Genomic DNA, 8,345 nt, shown 5'->3' on the forward strand with positions numbered 1-8,345 from the left:
AGAATTCCTGTATTTTCTTTACATAAAAGTGTATTTATGATGTCTTTCAAGTATACTTTTATAAATACACCTGTACTCCTTAAACACATTAGCTATTGTAATTAGCCATTGTCGTTAAATGAGCAGATCTTTATTGATATCGGCCGGAGAGGTTACAACAAACTTCATACTCAAAGTACAAGTCTGTCAGAAGCTCTGAAGGGTTGCTCTCCCTTCAGCACTCTTTATACTCATGCACAAACTAGTCTCTGCTCTCAGGAGGCAATAGGCTGATCATGACCTTGCACACACAGTTTCTAGGCGTTGGGCCAAAGTAACAATGTGTTCCCTTCTTTCTGTTCTCCTTCTATCAGTCCTTTCCCTGAGAGCAAAGTCACAGAACATCCTAACACAATAACAAGAAACAATACGCTACATGTAGTCACGTATTTCAAGAGACACAGAGGACACAAAAATGTCCATTACACTCCCACCTTTTATCACTATATGTAATAACATTTATTGTACTTCTTAGCATACATTCAGTCTATCATCAGGCGTGCATTTAGTAAATACTGATTATTACATACAAGAGGCACAACAATAGGAAAATATCCATCTTCAAAATGTATCCTTTTTCCATTACCCTTTACATTATAAGGTTGCTGTCCTTTAACAACCTAACTTAAAACCTTCAGGTACTTAATCAAACATGGATACTAAGTCATTCTTGTATATTATCATCCATTATAGGGCGAAAGGGGAGTTCCTGGAGAGACAGCAAGTTATCAGTATCACCTTCTTTAGTAGCATTGAACATACTATTTGCTGAGACTCGAGTTGCCAGGTAAGTACATATGGCCTTACAACAAGAAAGCAAAATTATCAAACACATTAAACAATAGATTCCAGCTATCACCCACTGAGCTATCTGGGAGCCCCAAGCTCCAAAGAGGCCTTTGAGCCAACCAGTAGACACCCACTCTGATTCCCCGGAATGAGACTTTGCAACAGTGGCAATGTAGTTAGCAAGATCAGCCACATTTGATTACACATCTGGGACAAAAGTGCAGCCTTTGTCGCCAATGAGTGCAGAAGTACCCCCTTGACCAGCCAATAAGTAGTCAAGTGCCTCCCTTTTTTCAGGGCCACCTTGCAGAGTGCTTTTACTTCCTCATTCAGAGCAAATAAGAGGTCTCTAGTAGCATTTCCCATTTTCTCAACTTTAATAGCCAAATCTCAAATTTGATCTAAGGCACATGTAACTCCATATTGGTGCAAATAAACACCAGCGAATCGGGAGAAGAAGGTCTGCACCTGAGTGACATCTGCAAGGGATCGCTTATTAAAACAAGGGGTGAGCTGATGATAGTCCCTGAACAGACCCTCAATTCTGTTTTAGTGTTTCCAAGGACTCTCATGGCCGGCACCACAAACCCAACAGTACACGTCCATCCCCAATTAGTTGGTAAACTATAATAAGCAAATCGGCCACACAACCAATAGGTACCAGTTGGGGCTCCTTTCAGTGTGATAGACTTATTGTAGACTAAAATTGTATAACTCACATTTCCTGGTGCTCCTGTACGAGAATAATATGCTACAAGAGAGCAGTTATTGCTACCATTAACTAACATAGTACAGTTACAAACATTTTCACCCAAATGGTTACTCCCATTTCCTCTAATACACCATGGAGCTACCAGGGATCCTACTACAGGGATGGGTGGGACACTGCAATTGTCTGACCTAGGATATGGAAGGCTAACAGAAGCATTGTACATTGCAAAATAAGTCATAGGGTAGGGATTCCATGGGGGGGAAGTAGCCAATGACAGTATTGGGGACAGTGAAATTGTTATGTTCACCCAGAAGGAAACCCCTACATATGGGAGACCCTTACCTGCTCCCACAGGACCCAACCTACATACCCAACAAGAAGTCTTATATGAGGTAACATTTAACACCATTTCAGCTCAAGAGAGGAACAGATTCTCGCCCTCATCTTGACCTTTTACTTCTCTTTTCCTTCGGCTAACTTCTCCTTCTGGACCACTACTGTCACGCCCTGGCTCTGGGGACTCTGAAATGTTGAGCCAGGGTGTGGATTTTCTATGTTTAGTTTCTCGGGGTAGCTTCTATGTTGTGTTTTCTATGTTTTGGGTTTTGTTCTAGATCATATAGATCTATGTTGGTCAGGGTGGTTCCCAATCAGAGGCAGCTGTTGCTCGTTGTCTCTGATTGGGAGCCATACTTAGGTAGGCTGTTTTCAGCTATTCTTTGTGGGATCTTGTTCTGATTTGGTTTGTGTTATACCGTAGACGTCACGTTATCGTTGTTGTTTTGATCGTGTGATCATTCTAAATAAATAATATGTTCACCTTCAACGCTGCGCCTTGGTCCGCTTCATCATGTGTCAACGATCGTGACAGAAGATCCCACCTTGACTGGATCAAGCAGCGTGACGAGGAGAGAGGATGGACGTGGGAGGAGATGAGTGCGAGTCTGGCAAGAGGGATGGAGGCCTTGGCCACGGGTAGGAGTGAAGCCCATAAATTTTTTTAGGGGGGCTAACGCCGTGGACGACGGGGCAGCAGGAGGACGCCAGGTTACGGGAGTCACTGGTCACCAGGGGGAAGGAGGTTGTAGAGGCACGGCGAGAGGTACTGGCGTGTGTTGCCAGTCCGGTCCGGCCTGTTCCTGATCCCCACGTAGGGCCAGTGGTGTGTGTTCCCAGTACGGTCCAGCCTGTTCCTGCCACTCGCACCAAGCCAGGGGTGCGCTTCGACAGCCCGGCTCGGCCCGCTCCTGCTCCCCACACCAAGCCAGTGGTGTGCGTCGTCAGTCCGGCTCGGCCCGTTCCTGCTCCCCGCACCAAGTCAGGGGTGCGCTTCGACAGCCCGGCTCGGCCCGCTCCTGCTCCCCACACCAAGCCAGTGGTGTGCGTTGTCAGTCCGGCACGGCCCGTGCCTGTTCCCCGCACCAAGTCAGGGGTGCGCTTCGACAGCCCGGCTCGGCCCGCTCCTGCTCCCCACACCAAGCCAGTGGTGTGCGTCGTCAGTCCGGCACGGCCCGTGCCTGTTCCACCGGTGGCTGGTCCGGCACCGGTCAGATGCTTCACGTCGGAGCTAGAGCAATCCGCTCCACCAGTGGTCAGTCCAGCTCCGGCCAGCAGGGCCAGACCGGACCAGGGGTACTGTGGGGGGGTTAGAGAGGGAGTGGGGATCATGCCCAGAGCCGGATCCGCCGCCAAGGCGGAGTGCCCACCCGGTCCCTCCCCTGTGGTGTTCTGTTGGCGCGGTCGGAGTCCGCGCCTTTGGGGGGGGGTACTGTCACGCCCTGGCTCTGGGGACTCTGAAATGTTGAGCCAGGGTGTGGATTTTCTATGTTTAGTTTCTCGGGGTAGCTTCTATGTTGTGTTTTCTATGTTTTGGGTTTTGTTCTAGATCATATAGATCTATGTTGGTCAGGGTGGTTCCCAATCAGAGGCAGCTGTTGCTCGTTGTCTCTGATTGGGAGCCATACTTAGGTAGGCTGTTTTCAGCTATTCTTTGTGGGATCTTGTTCTGATTTGGTTTGTGTTATACCGTAGACGTCACGTTATCGTTGTTGTTTGATCGTGTGATCATTCTAAATAAATAATATGTTCACCTTCAACGCTGCGCCTTGGTCCGCTTCATCATGTGTCAACGATCGTGACAACTACTCCGGGTCTGCGGTGGTCCCTTTGGCTGACTTCTCCTTCTGGACCACTACTCCGGGTCTGCGGTGGTCCCTTCGGCTGACTTCTCATTCTGGACCACTACTCCGGGTCTGCAGTGGTCCCTTTGGCTGACTTCTCCTTCTGGACCACTACTCCGGGTCTGCGGTGGTCCCTTTGGCTCAGGACTTTCATCTTCACCTGAACTGTCACCCACTGGAGGGCAACCAACTGTTCCAAACAACACAATGGGGCAGATCCAGACAGCAAGGCCACACAGCCTAAGGTATTGGACTCCCGCCATCCTCCTCAGGGGTGGTCAGCAAAACCTGATATGGTCCTCTCCAACAAGGATACTTCCAGCTCTTCCTTCTGTAGACTTTTACCACCACAAAGTCTCCAGGGCGCAGACAATGCTCAGTTCCTCCTGATGGGTTGGGCAGAGAAGCCTTCACCTGTGGGAAGAGAGTCTTAAGAACATTGTTAAGTGAGACACAGTATGCTACCATGTCTTCTTCCATTCATTGCAACGTCAACCTGTTTTGAGGAAATGGCGTGTTAGTCATTCTCATGGGTCGCCCTGTCAGCACCTCATGGGGAGAGAGACCAGTCACTGTGTGGGATCTCTCTCAGAAGAGCCTTTGCCACAGCTGCGGCTGTAGCTCTCCTGCCAGGAAAAGCTTCAATCCATTTTGAAAATATGTCAACAATCACCAAAACAATACTTGTTCCCCTCACAAGGGGTCAACTCAATGAAGTCCATCATCAAGTGCTCAAAGGGGCCCTTCTGGCCTGGGATGGGACACTGGGGATACTGAAATGCCGCGTCCAACATTAGTCATACAGATCACACACTTCTAACAAAACATTTCAGCAAACACAGTAAATCCTACTGTATTCCAATATTTATTTATGAGATCCACCATCCCTTCTTTTGACACATGGTCTTGACCATGTGACCATTTAGCAAGGTATTGGAAAGTACAAAGGGCATGGTCTATTAGAATCCTCAAGCCATACACCCGAGGTGTCCTTGTGACAGGATTCAGACCACCGCCTTTTCTCAGTTGCATCAGCTGCTGCCTACAAAACAACAACATCATTAGGAGAGAAGGGGTTAGTGGGAACAGGAACTGCTGCCATCTGTAAAAGGGGAAAGCAGCCATCTTGGCCGCACAATCAGCTTTAGCGTTCCCTTGAGAAACACTGTCCTTTGCAGAAGTGTGTGCTTGGCACTTAACCACTGCAATAGATGAGGGGAGCTGAAGAGGAGACAAGATCACTGTGACCAATAGTTTTTCCAGAGGAAGTTAAACAGCCTCTATTCTTCCACAACGTGCCGAAATCGTGCACAACACCAAATGCATATCTACTATCAGTGTAGATATTAACAGAGCAATCCTTAGCCAAAAGACATGCTGTGGTAAAACCAATTAACTGGACAATAGAACAAATCCAATTTCACCCAAGGCTGAAAAACGTCCAAAGAACGTTGGTTGAGCTGGAACACTACCGCGAGGCCATAGCAAATGAATTAATACGAACCTTCGCTGAGCCTCTTTTGACTGGAATGATCCTTAGAATTCCATTTTCCCTAAATGGCACCAAAAAATGTAGACCTTTTCATTTTACTACTACAATCTGTTCTTAGGACGAAACTGAAAAATAACAAACCGTGTAGAAAGTAAACATCCACACCTCGTTGGTGCCAAGTGTGCTTATGTCTGCATAACGAGGAAGTAGGGAAAAATGGCAACTTCTGACTATGTCTGGTCTAGCGATCGATGACAACGGAGTACCCTGCCCAGCCTTACATAATTAGAAAGAGGAGATTATCCTGATTAAAATTATGTCCTACTTGAAATAATGAAAATATACACATTGTGAGATAATTGCCAAAATATACCAGCATGCCTCTCCTTAGGAAAACAATGGGGGGAGCTCAGCGTTCCAAGGGCAAAAAGTATTTAGGGGCTAGCGTTTGATGACAATGGAGTACGCTGCCCAGCCTTACATAATTAGAAAGAGGAGATTCTCATGATTAAAATGGTGTCTGACTTGAAAAAAATTTAATATACACCTTGCGAGATATTTTGTGAAATAAACAGACATACCTGTTTCCCCTATAGGAAACAATGGGACGACCTCAGAGTTCCAGGAGTCTATATATATTTTTTGAAGTTTTAACTGCCAGCAATTGGTAACAGCATTGTAAGCTGCCCATACTTACATAATTAGAAATAATAGGTTATCCTGATTTTAAATGGTGTAGAACTTCAAACCATTCAAATACATACATTTTCAGATATTTGGGAACAGGGGCGGTGTGTTCATTAGGGCGATATGGGCGACGCACTGCCAAACGGGAAAAGGAAGGGATTTTTTTTCTAATCAATTATATCACGGCAACAGTAGTTATCAGTGTTCTAATCTAGACGTCTGATCTGCCACTAAATGTCCAATCAGGCTAAAGTCGTGCTTCAAATGGCCCCGCCCCTTTTGGGGCGATTTCAGTCAGGTTGAAAATCGCCCAGGGGTCTCTCATAGCATGTCATGTAAAATCTATTTTTTTCAAATATCAGAGCTTTCAATACTATCTCTATGGGTTTCTGAGGGCTTGCACTTACGCGCTTTCGTCATACGTAACATAACCATGAACGTAACTAAGAAAAGAGCGGGTAGCAGCGTCAATCAATTCACGTACTACTATCAACATGGCTAGCGTTCAGTGCAACTCGATTGTCTCTTTGAAAGAAGTTCACATCAAAGACCATTCAAAACGAGCTACTGGAGTGTATGCTAGCGGTCATGAGGGAATATATTGTGGAGGAGGTGAAGTCGGCGAACTTCGTAGCTATCCAAGCTGACGAGACCACTGACGTTTCTACACAGACACAGCTGGTGCTTGTGCTGAGGTACATAGATAGCAACCACAAAGTGCAGGAGCGCTTTTTTGAGTTCCTTCCCATCTCGGAATCAACCTCAGTATCAATCGCCAGTGTGCTTTTGGAGAGACTGAACGGTCTTTTTGCCGACGACGTGAAAGTCAAACTGTGGTGCACTGGCACTGTACCAGGTTCTCATGAGCTACAACCTCCAGGAGACGTTCTCTGAGACTGTGACTCTGTTGAACATCCTCATAACTACTCCCATGACAACAGCTGAAGCTGAGAGATGTTTCTCAACTTTGACACGAGTTAAGACATTCCTGCGAAATTCAATGGGCCAGGAACGTCTGAATGCACTGGCCATGCTTTCCATGGAGAGGGAACTAGTCCTCAGCATGCCTGATTTCAATGAGAAAGTCATTGACCGCTTTGCTGCATTGAAAGAGAGAAGAGAACAGTTTCAGTACAAGTAATGTAGCCTCTCTCTCTCTTTGTCCCTCCCTGTCTGTCTCTTTAACACACACACGCCCAAATCAGTTCACAGTTGATGTTGTTTAAAATAGTTATTTTTCATTTTTAAAAAAGTAAAAAAAAAAAATAATCTGTTCATGTTCATTTTTACAAATCTATACAATTGGCCAGAATATGGTTGTTCATATTTACAAATCTATACAATTGGCCAGAATATGGTTGTTCATTTTTACAAAGCCATACAGATAGCTGTGTTTACCTTTTCTAGAAATTATTTTCAAATTCTGTTTTCAGGCAAAATGTCTATCACTGTTCATTTTCACAAATCTATACAAGAGGGCAGAATATGGAAGTCTATAAAAATTTCTTATTACCAATAACTTGCATCAATGTTTTCAGTAGCCTCTATCAAAAGCTCCTGCTTGCTTGTTGTGAATTATGCTCAGGTGCACATATTTCCAATTCAACCATGAGGCAAAAAATGTGGTAAAAGCTCTTGTTGATCCTGCAATCTGAACAAATACCAAGATGCTGTATTTTCAGCTGATATTTCATTTGTTTATGGAAATGCATATTGTTTATGCAGTGTTGAGGAATGTGAAAGAACACCCTTGATTATTTTTACTGTGATAACTTATTTTGCTTTTGTAAGCCAACACTTTTGAGATCAGTCAATAAATGCTTCTGGCATTGACTTATATGCTGCCCCTGTCTTCATGTTGTTGCTGGACATATCTTTTTTAAAATGTGTGTAGGTCACCTAAATCATCAGAACAATTGCCCCCCCTGAGAATTTTTTCAGGAGCCGCCACTGTTTGGGAAATAGACAGACATGTCCCTATTTCCCCAAAACAATGGCAGTCTGAAAGTTCTAAGAGCAGTCTTTTATCAGCTTACCATTTATCTGCTGCTATTTGCCTTTTTTGTGTTAGAAATGTTGTGGTTTGAACTAGGCCTCTATGGGAAAGCGTGGCAATAACTTATTAACTTCTCATTATTCACAGGTTTACTTCTCTGATGACATGGCAGGCAGGCAGACAGGCAGCACACCTGCATTTCAGCAAATCAAAGGCTCTTTTAAGAGCTATCAGATTTATTTAAAAAAGAAAATTTTCTGTGTCGTGTCTGTGTTTATATGTTAAGGGGGTGTTACTTTGGCATATAATGTTACCCATGTAAATAAAGTGTTTTTTAAATAATTAACTAAATCCACTGTGTTTTTTTGCATATGCGAATGGCCCATCAGTTTTATTGTTATGCTGTAAATGTTTATTTTATGGTTGTAAGTGATAAAATGAACTAGCAAA

This window comes from Coregonus clupeaformis, chromosome 33 (genome assembly GCF_020615455.1).
Source record: "Coregonus clupeaformis isolate EN_2021a chromosome 33, ASM2061545v1, whole genome shotgun sequence".
In the NCBI taxonomy this organism is placed as follows: domain Eukaryota; kingdom Metazoa; phylum Chordata; class Actinopteri; order Salmoniformes; family Salmonidae; genus Coregonus; species Coregonus clupeaformis.